We start from the raw sequence: 16,097 nt of genomic DNA on the forward strand, positions 1-16,097 counted from the left end.
AAACTGAAGCTGTTATGGAAGATGTGATCAAGCTCTTTGCAGAGTTGATGATGGAAAAAAAAAAAGATGAATCATAATGTAATAGGTACTGAGTGGAATAAGTATACTAATTGTTTTGATAAGAAACTTTCATATCTTCAAACATGAGAGAAATATCTTTTTAATCAAAAATAGTGTTTTCTATTTTTATCAACCCTACAATAAACATGTACATTAAAATATTCATCTAAATATCTATATACGGTATAAACTATGCATTTGTACATGTTGTCCTGCTCTTGAACTGAAGGTGTATTCCATCCATCCATCCATCCATCCATCCATCCATCCATCCAAAGCTGGTGGCTTATCAAGTCAAACACACAGAAACTGAAAACCACACACGACTACAGACTCTTTCTTAACCCATTTATGCCTTTGGATTGTTTGAGGATGCTGACGCATGAAGAGAAAACTGAAACGCACAAATGTAGCACATGCAAACGAGCAGCGATCCTGGTGGATACATATTGGCTGTGAGGAACCAACAGCTCGAAACAAAGAGGTCACAACTCAAGTTTACTTAAGTAATGAGCTGTAAAAGGTAATTGGAACAATGAAGAAGTGCGACACATGAAATTCATATTAAAAGTAAGTATATAAATAATATGTCCATAGCCATCCATCCATTGTGGTGATACTTGGAGAGCTTGATATTTTCTCTGGTTCTCAAACTTTTCATTTTGTACCACCAACGTAGTACGAATTGCTTTTAAGCGCAATGTTGATGGGTCGACAGCATTGAATTGCATTAGAACCACCATCGAACCTTTAATGATTCATTTGAGTGACGACCCACTCTACCAACTGAGCTGCTCTCATTGAACATACACATAAAATTTTGAGGTATTTATCAGAACTCTGCATACATTTCACTTGTCTCCAGTGAATCTCATGCATTCCTTGAAATCTATTCAAAACTCACTGGTTAGTTCCTTCAGCCCAAATCTTCACTCACCTGGAAACGATCCGAAGGGATCATTTACCAAACTGGGTGGTGTGACGGCTTTTACTGAAATTAATTAGATGTAGGAGCAGTAGTGCCGATTTTACAGTGGATGTATTTTAAATCAAAGTTTCAGCACATCAATGACAACAAATGCACTTGTTAGAAGTAATCCAAGCCTTCAGAAGTCAAAGCAACGCACTCGGCAGATGTTCCCACCAGCGCACAGCTGGTGGGAACATCTGCAGCACACAGCCGCTGAGGAGACGAGCGGTTATCCCCTCCTCTCGGGCTCATTTTGTTCAGTTTTCCAAAACCGTTGGATTTTCTCACGGCTGCGTGTGAATTTAGTATTTAATGAACTGCTCTGAAGTCCCGGAGTGTGGGACTTTCCTAACTGTGCACGAAGGCAGCGAGAACGCTCGAAACTGTTGTACTCTGGAAATCCCGGTGGTTGAAATGTGATTAACCGTTTCTTGAGCCTCAACTGTCCAACAGGAGTCGAGTTCATGAGCCATGAGCCGAGGTTTTTAATAAACTCATTCATCTTTTTCTTTTTTTTTTCTTTTTTCCTTATTTGACCTTGGGAAATCCTTGAGATACGCCCAAACTCCGGAGAATCTACGAAGTAGAAAAAATATATAAACAGCTGGGACATGTGAAAAGACTCGAAGCCAAAGGCTTTCAGCAAATTCAGTAAAGTTAAGACGACACGTCCTTCCAACATTTAATTCTTTGTATCGTTGGGTGGTGGCAGGTTAAAACCAGAAAGGGTCCATCGAACACAGAAAAACAATTAAGGCTCCAGGTAATTCAAAGTAATTACTTTTTTAGCTTCAGAAAAGTTTCACACTGAGACACAAATCTCCACCTCAAGCCACCGAATGCAATATAGAATGTTTTGTGTGAGCGCTGCCGAATGAGGAACTTCCCACTTTTCCAGAGAGCTCGAGAATCGTATCAGACCTGCAACGATGAACATTATCTCTTTCATGTGTTTGTTTTTACTGATGATGATTGTTTTTGGATTTGCTCCCAGTTTTCTTGTTTCCGAAGTGAATGAACTTTTCGTCCGACTGTGTGCGTTTGTGTCCGAGCTCAGTGTGGAAACTCTCATCTCATGCAGTCGGCATGTGGGAGGATAAGAAACGTGTGTTCAGCCCTGACTCTCAGATTATTGACGTTCCAAAGACATTCCAAAGCAAATGGAAAACACCCAAACAAACAAACAATCGGCTCCCGCCCTCCATGCAGAGCTGCAGCACCAACTCAAGACGCATTCCAATATTTTATCCTGTGAGACTCCAAAGAGATGAAGTTCTCGTTTTGCCTCCACTGCCGGTGTAAACGTGCCAACAAATGGCAATAAATGCCCCTTTAAAAGTTTAGCCCTTAGTGGTCTGTCATAAAATGTGTTTTATGATAATGGAACTATGAGCAGAGTGTCCTTTCCAGTCCTTCCAAGTGCGCTCTTTCTCACGCCGCGGCTAATCCTTCTGGGTGGACGGAGTCTAAGATCAAACCATCTGTTGAGCAGGACATGAGCCGGTCCACCCACATTTACTGCATTTTCACTTCCTCCTTCAGGAATTCTCAAAAAGTTCCTTTTTTTTCTTTTTTTTTTTACAAAGAGTATCGTGATTGTTTAGACGAAGAAAACAAAGACCCTGAAATAGCCACGAGGCATGAATCACATGCATTTTATGGATCAAAGGAAACTTCCGGCCTCCTGTCTTTTATGGCCTTGGAGCTTTATTTGGCAACACAAAGCCATTTGTAGGTCTTTTCTGACAGATTGCCTGGTTTCTAAATCATCTCCCAGGTTTGTTTGCCTGGTTAAATGGTTCCCGAAGAGACACAATATCATCATAGATGGTTGAATGATTCAAAGTATATATGCTGGGTGTGTTCAGACTTGTAGGATTTGGCTCAATTAAAGTAATTGTGGAGGAGTCAATGCTCCCATCCAAACAGAGTCCTGCCCTTGATAACAGTTATTACCTTTCAATTAACTTGCGCTCTTTAAATTGCTTGACTTGATGTAATGGTCGTTCAGGCCTGTCCCTTTTGTTTTGTCGTGTTGCTGTGACACCTCAGGTGACCCGCCTTGTCAAGTCTAATGATCAGCTCAGTTGAAGCTACGTCACTTCGGTGGGAGGAAGATGCTCTATAATCCGACGCCGTCGGTTCACATGGACCAATTTTATGAATGCCAGTGACATCATAAATACGTTGAGAATTTTTCTTCCTACTTTGGACCTGGGAGCCTTACAACCGATGTTAATCTCATTTTTACTGCCGCTTCTCTTTTCTTTTTTTAACCTCTGGTTTCATACCGGCTGGTGCAGCATTTCGTTTCATCCTGTGTCCTGCTGTTTCCGTTAACACGCCTTCACAAACATTCCTGGGACACGTCACGTGACGTTAATCAGTAAGCTGAGCGTGACGGCCTGTGGGTGTCTTTATCAGATGATCAAAGTCTGGTGATTTTCACTTCGCTGATTAAGTGACTCAGCTTCTCTCTGGAGCTTGTGAGAGCTCCTTGTATCCTGGTTTTTAAAGGGGAGAAGAAGCAGCAAGACACATTTTCAAGTTCACTCATGCCTCGTGTTGATGGTTACGACTTCAGGTTTTTTATGGGGGGGGGGGGGTTTAAACATGCTTCTCAGGAGAAACAAGAAAATATGGGGTCATGTCTTTCCTCATAGGTTCTTCTTTCAAAGCAGTACACACTTTGTTTATAACTGAAGGTTGAAAGCAAAACTAAAGTGAAGTCGACTTCCACTGCTCTTCATTTCGTTGTGGTTTCTCTAAAAGAATAACTAATACCAGCAGTTAAAACACAAAAACAAAACATGTTTCAATGTGAAGACGTGGCTAACGTGTTGAGAAACGATGGCTCTCTCTCTCACAGAAGGGAATCAGATGTGAAGACCCCGAGTCAGAGTCCAAAGCACTATTTTTCTGAGCCCGTAGTCAGCTCGGATCAAATCACGTCGCAATGTATCCGCATCTCCGTTTGCCTTTGAGAAGTAAAATCAAAACGCTTAACTTACCAGAATTACTTCAAAACTTATATTTGCCATTCAAGGATGCACAAATAAAAGTGACGACAAAGCAAGAAAAAACACATTTGTTGGCATTTTACCAGCTGCTGTACACAAATTATGTGTACAGGTTTTAGTGCTCTTTGTTTTGAAAGTTTACACATAATTACAGGACCTGGATCAAAGCCTGTATTGTTTTTTTTTTGTTTTTTTCAACACCACCTATCTTGAGTGGGTAATTTATGTGAATGCTTCTCACTTTGGACACGGTGGCCATATTTCTCTCTCCTGTTAAGAACGTAATAAGATGCAATCCGCCCAAACAGACCTGAATCTGGGATGTTTCTGTATTACTCAAATATGAAGCCTGTCCATAAACATTTAGACATGAATAAATACAATCGGGGGGGATATATGGCTCAACATAAAGGATAGTGAGGCCTTGATTATTTTTTCATCTCTTATGTAAATACATATGATGAAAGGAAATATACGTCATTCAAGTGACTGCTGGTTTAATGGTTTGGACTTTGAGCGTCATTAAAGCAACAGGAACTGTTCCTGACTTGTGTTCTTTTTAACAACTTTACATCCTCAGTATATCTGAGACGGCTGGCTTTACAACCTCTGGCGAGTGCCAGTGGAAGACCTACTGCATGTTTCATCAGAAATTAATGGGAGTGGAGCTTCTCCTCGCAGATAACCGAACTGAGCTTGGACTCATTTATCATTAAACGTGACAATAAAGTTTATCATAATGATATCTACTTCACAGCAACAAGATCTTAGCCCAGTAGACGACTTTTTTTCAAGGAAACAGGGAATGTGAAGACGACGAACCTGCAGCAGATGTGATGCTGTCGAGTCAAAATGTCTACGGGATGTTTGCTTCACCTCGATGAATGAAGACGGATCCAAAAGAAAATGTGATCCAACGCAGTATGATAGAGTGACTCTCAAATAAACTTTTCCAATGGATTCATTTTTACTGACTTTGTCTGCTTTGTAGGTTGTTTTTTTTTATGGACTTAACACATTGTTGGTCAACTGGTTTTAATGGTGTTTTCCCTTCTTAAATAGTTTTTTTATAGGTTTTATGTTTTATTAGGTTATTTTATTATATTATACATCTGATTTTAGTACACTGCTCGGCCTGGGAGGGAAAATGCCCTTCCCTTGTGTATTTAACAGGATAATAAATTTAATCTGGAAGTCTGTATTAGAGTTTAAAGCCAGAGATTGTGTAATAATGAGAAAATTGTGTTTGTCCTGGACTGCTGAAGCCGGTGTTGGGAAAAGGGATGAATTCAGTCTTTGTGACTGCACGTGGAGCCTGTGGGAAAAGATGAGTGCAGCCTCGAGAAAAGAAAACTGCTCTTGTGTTTGTTTCCACAATAAGCCAATCTAAATGTGTCACGCTGAACACGCCCTCAAAACTCTCAGTTCTTTTCTCACATCTTTGACTGTACACAGAGTAGCGCACAGTATTCCGGTGCATTTTGTTTTAAGCCCGATGTAAACACTTCCACAAAGGACACTTTGAAGGACTGTGATCTTCCTCATGAAACCACAACGGAGCCGTGGACCACCAAGGAGAGAAATCTTGAGTTTAACCAATCCTGTAATCACGGTGCAAAATGTCCACAAACAGCGAGTCGACACGGCCGCTACAAGTGGGTCTATTTGCAGGGAGAAGTAAACCATGAAAAGATGTAGAGAGAAAAAAAAATTACATTTACGTTCTTTTTGCTGGAGTGTCCCTGCTGGAGGCACATCTGGATCGGCCTTGACCTTCAGCGTGAAACCCGGTTCCAATGTGGAGCGGAACAACCGTTTGACTCTGCTTCACTCTACTGTCGCTTCCTTGAGGTCAATTACTGAGGACGTCTGCTGCTTCCTTGTGGCTTTTTGTTTACTTGATGTTTTCAAGTGAAAACATACAACTGTCGTTGCATTTTTGGGGGTCGGATTCACAAGGTGCAACTTTTTGAAAATGGCTTTCAAGGTGGAACCTTTTGAAAGCGCCCTGACTCTGACACAGCCTTCAGCCGCCACCTCAGGCCACGGATACACACAAAGTCTCAAGTGAAAACTCTGAAACACTGAAAAGAAGCACCGGTTTTAATTTGCATCGACATTAGATTGTATCCACAGTATCTGAGATGTATTATCGGCAATAAATAACTATTATTCTCCCTTTATAAGAGCTTTCTACATGCTGGTTTGATTGGATTCAGCAGGATTGCTGCTGTTTCGTTTCATTTATCAACGACTTACATTCAGAATATTTAGAGCATCTTCTTAAATGCATGTCTTTGAACCGCGGGCACAGTGAAACTGTGAAAACTCGCTCACTCTGGAGGAACAAACTCCGGGGATCCTGCTGTTTGACGAGAGCGCCAACCGTCACACCACGGTATCAACAAAACCATCACAGGAGGTTCAGTTTTAGCACAAATTTGCTGCTTTCCACGTGAACGTGACACGGCTGTCTGTCGTGGGAGGCGCTTCTGACATGACACCGCGTTTGTACTTCCCTCTCGTCTCAACGTCCACTTTGCTTATCAGTTTAGCAAGAATTGAGGAGGGACTTCAGGAGGAATTGTCTTCATCGGAACAGGGAATTTCTTTCAAACCTTCGCGTTGAAAGTGGGCAAAGTTCACTTGGGTTGATTTTGTGAAATGAAGAAGTGAGTCCATATGAGGAAGTCGTCGTGTTCTTCTTACAGAGTGAGAGCAAATACTGACAGAAGTTACCCCTTCCAAATATGCTGAACAGTCGAGAGGACTCCCTTTCCCACCTATTTATAGAGCGCGTCTACTTTTAAGCAAGACGTCGAGCGCTTAAATGAAACAAGGTGCAGGAAGTCAGCCTCAACTTCTACTTTTACTTCCGTCTGTATTTGTGTGTTCATGGAAATAGGCAGAATTTCCCTGAAGTTTCACGCATGACAGAGTTCAATATGTGCTGCAGTCACTCTGCTTGTTTCACTGGGTGAAGCACCATTTTTAATTCTTCCCTTAAAAAATTGTGTGTTTTGCTTTATCCTGAATATGACCGTTTCTATTCCCTCACTGAGTGTATCCTGTGTTGAGGACATCTAAATATCCATCCATCTAATCTTAGATTTTTTAGGTCTAACACAGACAGCGACACACACATTCACACTTTGAGGCATTTTAGATTAACCACATCATTATTTTATTTTTAGGCCTTCAGGAGCAGATCTCATTACATTACCAGTGGAATATAATCCCAGATAGACCTGTAGAGTCACCTGGAGTAAATACGGCAGTCGAGTTACTTCTGTTTTGCTTGGAAAAGGCAAGAAAAACTCACAAAGTTTGGCTCCAGTTGATCTAGTTGAACACATCAAAAATGGTAGTGATGAAAACACTACATCCGCTCAACTGGACTGACAATATTTCAGCCACCCAAATGCGGTGACGATAAACAGTAATGCATTAACAGGAGTCACTGTTATTAATATTCCCCCCCTATTCATTTGTGCTTTCCCTTATTTAAAGAATATGGAAATGAGTCTTGGGACTTCATCTGGGTTTGCACATTGTGACCTTGCAAACAGAGAAGCTGCTGTGGCCATGAAAGATGCAAAAAGCCTTCTCTGTTGCTGGTTACTGCAGTGAGCATGACAGTGCAACATATTTACCGTGTGAAAATAAGCTCTTAATCTGATGTATTGGCATGTTTGGTTATGCACTCAGGATGAGCAGATACTTTTGGACAGCATCCATGCAAATATTTCCCTGAGAAATATTACAGCTGCAAAGTCTTTAACCCTTCATATGGCACTTGAACTTGGAAAATGAGAACGTCCATCTGGAGGCGCCAAGATAGTGAAAATATATGTAAAAGTGTCAATGATGTTCCACTGATATGTAATAAAATGTGTTGGAAGCCATTAAATTTACATGTGTTTCCATTTCTTGCTCACTATTGAGCACAATTGTTGTGTTCAAAATGTCTATCTCACCGCTTTTCAAGATTATTCAATGCACTATATATCATTACATGATTTTTTTTTATCATTTTAAACTTGAATTTTTCATAGAAATACAGAGGAATTGCTGAATATGATCGGAAGTGGAACCAATATTATATTCTTTAGTTGAGTGCATCCTGCAGGAAGTGTTAATGTGCACACATTGTTCACGATAGAGGTCAGTGGAGGGCGTGTTTTGTACCTTCACACATTGTGTTTGAAGTACAGTATGTCTCCATGTGATCTAGTTCAACTGATGAGTTCATTCATGGCGTGGTTTGGCCCGCTGCGGTTGGGAGGGGACCGAGCCACTGCAGGTGGGTGTGTCCACAAAGGCACGAAAAGTATCACGGTGCGAGCCTGGGAACCGACTCAGTGTGAATGGTGGAGCTGCAGAGTGCGAAGCTGCTGCAATTAAGAAAGTTAGTGACAAGCGGGAGAAAGAGAGAGAAAAAGAGAGAGAGAGAGAAAGGGAAGACAAGGCGCGCACACGCACCGCAGAGTATTTATTTTATTTTATATTACTCCTCTAAACAAAAGTTGGGTAAAATGAATCAGGCTGAATTTGTGCAAAATGTGAGCACCGTGCATGTGTTGGCTGAGTTTAAAAAGAGAAAGAAGTTTTGCGCCTGATCGCCAGCGATGTGGAGGTAAGTCTTCATTTCGCTTTATGAATTAAAACGCGCAAAAGTTCCCCACTTCACAGCTGTTCTCCTTTCAACCCCAAACGTGGAAGCAACTTCTGTCTCCGTAGAGAACTCTGCATTGAGTAAAGTTATTTTTGCGTTGAGTTAGTCGTTTTTGCACAGAATTGGACATATGACAGAGATATTTTAAGTTTTAAAATGGGCCGCGCAGCGCGCACTGGCGCGTAATGGAACGATTTTGTACCAAGGTAAAAGGAAGTATGATGTGTCAGAGATAGTAACCCAACCTTCCTCTTCCTTTTCTATTTTTTTTTTAAGTTATTGAATGACTTGACCTGACAGTTTTTTTTCTGACTTGGTTTTGTCCTGTTTTTTTTTTTTTTAACTGTACGTGCCAGGCGTAAAACGGTCTGTTCTGGTTTAAACTCTCAGTATTACCATTTGATCTGCAAGGAAAGAAAGGAAAAAAAACAACAACTTGCCACTGAGCTCTCCTCTCTGCATATGAGCTTTTCAGCGTGTGAAGTTTTGTTGGCGAGCGTCACCTCCTGGAAAAAGTCAACATCTCAAAGCTGTGGGCGTCATTTAAACACTTGAAGTGAGCAAAGTGTTGCGTTCACGGACGTCCCTTGGGTGATGCTGCGTTCAAGTGCAAGAGGCGAGGCTGTCTCAGTGTGAAACCCCCAGAGGACAGGCCCACCAAACTGATAGAAACACACACACACACACACACACACACACACACACACACACACACACACACACACACACACACACACACACACCAGGGGTAATGGATGATGCTTTGTTCTGGAATTAAATGGATAAATAAAATAAGATGGACTTTTTCAAAACGCAAAGCTTCACATCTTCTTTCACACTTTTTTTTCGTAAAGTTCTATACAATAAAAGTAAGACATCATTCATTCATTCATCTTCTGAGTGAGGTTGGAGTCCCATGAGAGATTTTACTCTATGTTTATTCAAACTGTTGAAGTAGATTCAATCGCTACACATGGGTGGTAATTTTATCTCCATCCCTGCAGGGCAAATATTCAGAATGGGGGTGTGTAAACCAGAGGGAGAGTAAACCAACCCTCCATCCACTCCAGCAAACTGCACCCTGCGTGTGAGTTTGGCCATTATAGAAGGAAGGAACTGATCCTGTGCACTCGATGTACCTCTTCCTCTTCATGTATGACTGAAGGCCGCTATGGCGACCATTGTGTGGTGTGCGCTACCTCGATAAGCAGATAACAAACACAGATTTGTGTGTTTGATGAGTTGACAGTGAGCATGTGCACGAGAGCCGCAGGACGAATGAAGCCGAAGCCGTTTGTATAACCAAAGATCCACAGCTGACGAGGGAAGGCCAACAGATTCACATCCAAGTCTGCGCTTTGTTTATATGAAAGAACAGAAAAGTTTATTTAAATTAATTCGACTTAAACTCAACTAGAAATGTCACACGCGACTAAAATGGAACTTTTCAGAACTTTGTCCATATTCGGGATTAACTTATTGTTTTTAATCATCTGCACATCTTCTTTGATTAGCCTTGATTTGTTAAGGAATTTGTTCCAGCTCCACCTAGTGGTGAAACTGAAGTTTCCTATTCCGTCATATTCACTGGTGCATGTAAATGTACCAACTGTAAACTTCAAGTAACTCGAATGTGCGACTTATTCTTTTCTTTAAAGCTCATGTAAAAACCAATAGCGTAAGTATTATTGCTATTTTGCATGTAATAAAGCCAATAATGTAATAAACAAGTAAAATAATTATTGTTTTGAGTCGTGACGGGATATTGCACAGTAGGAATAATGCTGACTCTCCCATCCACTATATCAACTTTTCATGAGCAAACTGCACAAAAACTGTAAAAAAAAAAAATAATTCCGAACAAATGGCTGTAATTAATACACTATTAAAAAAAAAAAAGAAGCTTTTTTAATGCTACATCAATCATCTACTAACTTATTGCATCTTTAGCAGAAAGTTGTTATATAGTGGATGAAGTATCCTATTGCAGTATTGGTAAGTTTTTGCATTATGGGCTTTATTACATTGGAAAAGGCAAAATTTATTGCAATATTGGCAGATATAACATTGTTTTGGTTATTAGATGTTACAGGCCGCCACATTCCAAGCATCCGTAACAGAAAGTCAACTTTTAAACAGTCCAATTTTTGTAGATGATGCCAACTAACGCAAATTTATTTCACCGATGGAGCCAAAGGTCATTGAGTTTGCATGATCTCCTTACAAGAGCTTCATGTATGTTCAATGATCAGTGAAAGTTTGACTATAGGACCCAGAGAAGTTTTTTTTTATTTGTTTTGATATTATTTATGCTAATCTGATAGTTAGATTTCTAATTAATTAATGTTATTTTCTACATTAAGGGGACACTTTACTGCCATGCTGTTTTATTATTTTGACATTTTGCAATAATGCATGCGATGAGCTTGAGAATAGTTCCCCTTTTTTATCAGCAATAACACAACTTTGAGTTTCGCTCGTGAAGACCAAACATTTTTTTTAATGAAACATGCAACACTATCACTTGACTTCCTTTACTATCTTTCACCTGCTTGTATGTCTTTACCTCTTTTTTTTTTTTCAAGCTTTTTGAATTTTCTATGTGAGAATTAGATGTTTGTGAGTGTGTGCTATATTGTAATGTGTGTCTTTGTGTGTGTGTGTTGTGTGTGTGTGTGTGTGTGTGTGTGTGTTTTGTGGCGTGGGGTTTCCCTGACTCCGCTTTCTTCATTCATGTGGCTGCTGAAGTTTAAAGTATCGAGCTGTCGACCCGGATACGAGCCGAGTGTCGAGTGCGCTTGGTGGAGGGAGGAAGTGCGATCACAAGATGCGAGTCTGTGCGCGAAGGACAACATGTGGGACTTTTGTTAGCATATTTTATTGACACGGCTTGAGTTCAAACAGGTTCGCTCGTTTGTGTATTTGCATTGTGAAGTGAGCCGCTCACGCATTTCCCGGTTTTGATGCTTTAGTGACGTTTGCAGCACAGAGTTCCTCTGGTATCTTTCACCATTTATAATATAATTTTATTCATATGGTGCCTCACGGCATAGAAAATTCACTGCACGTTTTAAATCAAATGTCGAAGAGGTTTAAATTCATGTTAAACCCCATCATTACAAAGTTAAATTCGTCTTAAAGCTAAACCAATTTGACCTTTTGACCTCTTCTTGTGAATGGCCACAAGGGGGCAGTGTTACACTAAAACAGCATATACACTTAAATATTATTCACATTAAAACCTATTTAGTGAGTCTATCGACTGATTATATTAATTCATAGTTAGTTTCGAGTTAAACCTTCAGAAGTCGTCTTTACATGTGCATGATACACTCATAGGCTCATCAATCGTGAGATCTGGCTTTTTACTATCATCCAGCAGTACTGCACTTTTTGGCCCTTGTGGTCATGTATCGCCAATGATTCCTTCTAAAGGAGAAGATGGGAAAACAGGAAATGAAGCTATGCTTAAAGGATTTAATATTTAGTTTCATTATTTAACAAACTATAAGGTAAATTATGCCACTAAAAGCCCTTTCCGTATTAAAAAACCCCAACAACAAGTCCATTATTGTGTAGAAATATATGTATTTATGGTAAGGAGGGATATTTTTTAAGTTTAACAAAAATACTCTAATCTGATTACTTTGGCCTGTGCCTCTAAACTGACTGAACACTCCCATGATGCATCACTTCTAGCATAAGATTTGAAATGGCTATATTAATTCCATCGTTACGCTATAACTAAATGTAATGTAATAGGCCGTCCAGCGTGGAAATTAAGTCAACGGAGGAACTGAGTGATCGCAGGTTGCAGAGTGTCCTCGGCCTCTCGATTGGTGAAAAATAAAATCAAGAGGAAGGCGAGAGACAAAGGTTTTGTGTTCAGTTCAGAGTCGGGTACCAAACTACGTTTTTATCAGTTGCATCAGAGAGCTAAAAGAAAAACCAAACAACATAAATACAGGAAGAGGAAACTGATTAGATCTCAATCAGCTGCAATGGAAAGTAAATCGACAGCTACACCAGAGAATAGTAATTTACCCAAAAGTAATGTTGCACAAGCAGCTCACTTTAACGTTTTGTTTTCTTCGTGAAACAGAAACTGAGTCCAAAGAATCCACGTGAATTTTGACGCGCTTTTCCTCGGTGTGATCTAGTTTCATGTTACATAAAACAAAATTCTAGACGAGACAAAAAGTTTTGAGACCCAAACTGTTGATTGACCTAACGCCTGGACTAAATCGGAAGTTTTTGGCCTTCAGACGCAGCAGAAACACGTTTTCTATTCAAAACGGAAAGCATGTGCCGTTAAAGGTGTGATAACCCTCAACCTGTCCAGTTTGTAACGTCCAATCTGTCTTCAGTCCAACACAAATGGATAAATGAACAAAGAAAGACTGGAGCTTCATTTTATTACTCAACGGAAAACCCGAAACTAACATTTACTGAAAAAAGAAAACAGAAGTACTCACTACTGCCACCTAATGCACACAAGTAGCATGTACCTAACTTTTACAGCACATACCTCCCTTTTACGTTTGCAGTGTTTATTGTGGTACTTCATTCAGAGCTGAACTTAACTCGTATTTGTGCCACGATCATTTTAATGAGGCGCCTTCCATTAATCACTTTTTGATCGCAGGATCTCAAAAGAGTCGCGTTGCTCAACATCGCAACCTTGGTGAAAGTACTTTGAGATACCGTCTACCCAGATGAATGACAACGTGTTATTTTGTTGCTGTTTGAGATATTCACTTTGATGTGGTCAATCAGAAATACAAGTGAACAATGTAGCGGATAAAGTTCTCGCATATCGACGAGCTTAAACGGAGCTGTTGCCTCTTCTCACGGCGCTGTCTTTAGCTGTTGGGTTGCTTCCCTTTCCTGAGCATGAAGGGCCTTTCATGCTCTGTATGCTGCAGCAAGAAAGAAAAAAAAAAAGATGCAAACCACAGAGGTGGCTCATTCAAATGAAAGTAAATGTTGTGTCTATTTGTGCACCGGCAGAAACAAATGAGTGGGCAGCTTTTACATCAGGCTGCACATGCAGTGAGATTTCTCTTGAGTCATCTTGAGTCACTTTTCGTTGCTTCTCAGGGCCTCCCGATTCAAGCCTGAATCCTCGCATCGTTCAGATGCCACAATCCTCACACATCGGTGTGTGCTCCTAAGTTATGTAACATGGTTGATTTGGCTCCACGTCTCGGTGGAGAAGTGGAGAAGCTGAACTTTGTCTTGTGAAAACCGGCGTCATTCAGAAGCTTTGCAGGTGCAGCACTGCTCTCGCTTTCACTTCACTTGTAAGTGCTACCTTGTTCCTCTGTGTGTTTTAACACCTTCGGTGTTATGAGACCTTACAATCACATATGCCAAGTAGCTTTTCCCGACACTTTTTAACTCTCGGTGTCCCTGAAACAATACATGGAGCCCCACTGAGTGTGAATGAGTTTTGAGACAATAATAAAGGTTCTGAGCGAATACGCTGGACTTGTGCGTTGCGAATGGGAGATGGAAGCACTTCGCATATGTGAGCTCTCAGGCTGGATGCAGGGAAACCTGGCATGCATCAGTATCTGGATTTCTGAGTAGATCATTTATGAATGGAGGGGGGGGGGGGGGGTTCATGTGCTTGTTCCTCAAGAGCTGAAAACACGAAGTGGATCAATTTGTCCTGCAACGTTGTTTAAAATGTACTAATTTACGAGTGAAAACTCCGTCGTTGAAAACCTTTCGTTTTCTCCAAAACTACTCGGAATCAGTTACTTTTCAACTGTATTTTATTACATTATATAGTGGACTTTTAACTCTTCGTATCCAACAATTGCATTATAGTTTTGCATTTGTGAAACAAGCTTGGATGTTAAGTTGGCACGTCCTCATTAAAATAACCTATTGGTTGTGAAAATGTTTAAATATGAAATTAAATTATGAATTGACCCTTTGGTTTTGACAGTAGTGGAATAAATACAATGATCGGAAATGTTCTTGCTTATGAATAAATTTGCACATTTGAAAACGAATCCCCCAAATCGGATGTAATTCCTCTCCTGACTGGAATCCGATAAAATGTTTTTCCTGGAGTTGGTATGTTTTAGATTGCTGAAGCTGTGAGCTTTACCAAGACCCAGGCAAGACTTTTTTTTAATCTGCTCTGTGCAGAGCACAGACAATTTCCTCCCAACTGTATTTCGTTGTTCTGACGTGAAGAATAAAAGATAATTTCACTGACAACTGGCCATGACTTTACACGAAGGCTGGACATGTTGATCCGCTGGAAACACGACAATGTTTTCATGTGAAAATAAAAAAAACTTCCATTGCATTTTGTGGGTCAGTTTACGCGATAACAGTGATCAGAGCCACTGAAAACGCTACTTTTTGACTTCCAAGGTGTAACTTTTTGAAAATGCAACTTTTCTGAAATGCTGCGGCTGTGCATGAGCAGCAGGCTGTAGTAAATAGTTCTTCTGCACATGTGCGAGTAGATGGACAATAACAACAATGACGGCCTTCAGATCACATGACTCCCAGTCCACGTTCTCCTGGGACTTGGTAGTTGAGAATCAAGTTTTATTCTCTGCGTGCGTGTGTGTGCAGTTTTGTTACAAAAAAACCACCAACAGCACCCACTAGTGGCCCAACATGAATACTTCATCATGTTCAAAACTTTGCCATGTAAATGCAAAACTTTTCTGAGACAAAAACACAAAAATTCCTTTGCGTTTTTACATGAAACGTTGCCGCATGAACGAGGCCAATGTCCAAACACTTATTCATACAATTAAGCGTTTATCGCAAACCATATAATTGTTGGATTATTCAACATTTTATTGCGTGTTCACCTGATATTGCGCTGCTCTAGTTTCCACTTTTCTATTTGTCCATTCTCAGTGTTGTACTCTTGGTGGACAGTTTGTTCCTCATTGCGTTGCCTGTTGACGCAAACACATGTGTCACTCTCCACAGCCACCGTAGCGCTTCCTACTCCAGTCTAACACGCAGCTACTCCCAGGCAACAAAAAAAAACCAAACACTTCTTATGCATGTTTGCTTTCCATGAACTAATGACAGCAGTTTTGTTTGTGGCTTTTGGGCGTTAGGTTGATGAAGCTTCGCAAGAAACACTCGCACGGCCGCGTTATTAATCTATAAGGATTTCATGAAGTGGAGTTTGTCTGGATCTCTTTGACTCGCGTGCACAAGAGTTGAGGCCCTTGTGAGGGTGTGCGTGCACGCTGCGTGAGAGCGTGGTCGCAGCGTGTGCATACCTGCTGTGCTGTGGCCAGCTGCAACCTTTTATTCCTTTCATGAGCGTGCAGTTAAACTCTTTAGCAACATTCCTGCCGTATCAAATCTTATCAATTTCTCT

General features: G+C 40.6%; 1 long non-coding RNA gene across 1 annotated transcript in view; it reads left to right on the top strand.

Moving 5' to 3' along the window:
* Nucleotides 1–8,405: 8,405 nt before the first annotated feature.
* The window catches only part of LOC308120605, a 69,594-nt gene continuing 61,902 nt past the window's right edge, over nt 8,406–16,097 (top strand). Inside the window, exon 1 of the long non-coding RNA XR_013936026.1 lies at nt 8,406–8,686. This is a non-coding gene — a long non-coding RNA (uncharacterized lncRNA). The remainder of the gene's footprint in view (nt 8,687–16,097) is intronic.

The sequence above is a fragment of the Lipophrys pholis genome, assembly GCF_963383615.2.
Source record: "Lipophrys pholis genome assembly, chromosome: 15".
Lineage (NCBI taxonomy): Eukaryota > Metazoa > Chordata > Actinopteri > Blenniiformes > Blenniidae > Lipophrys > Lipophrys pholis.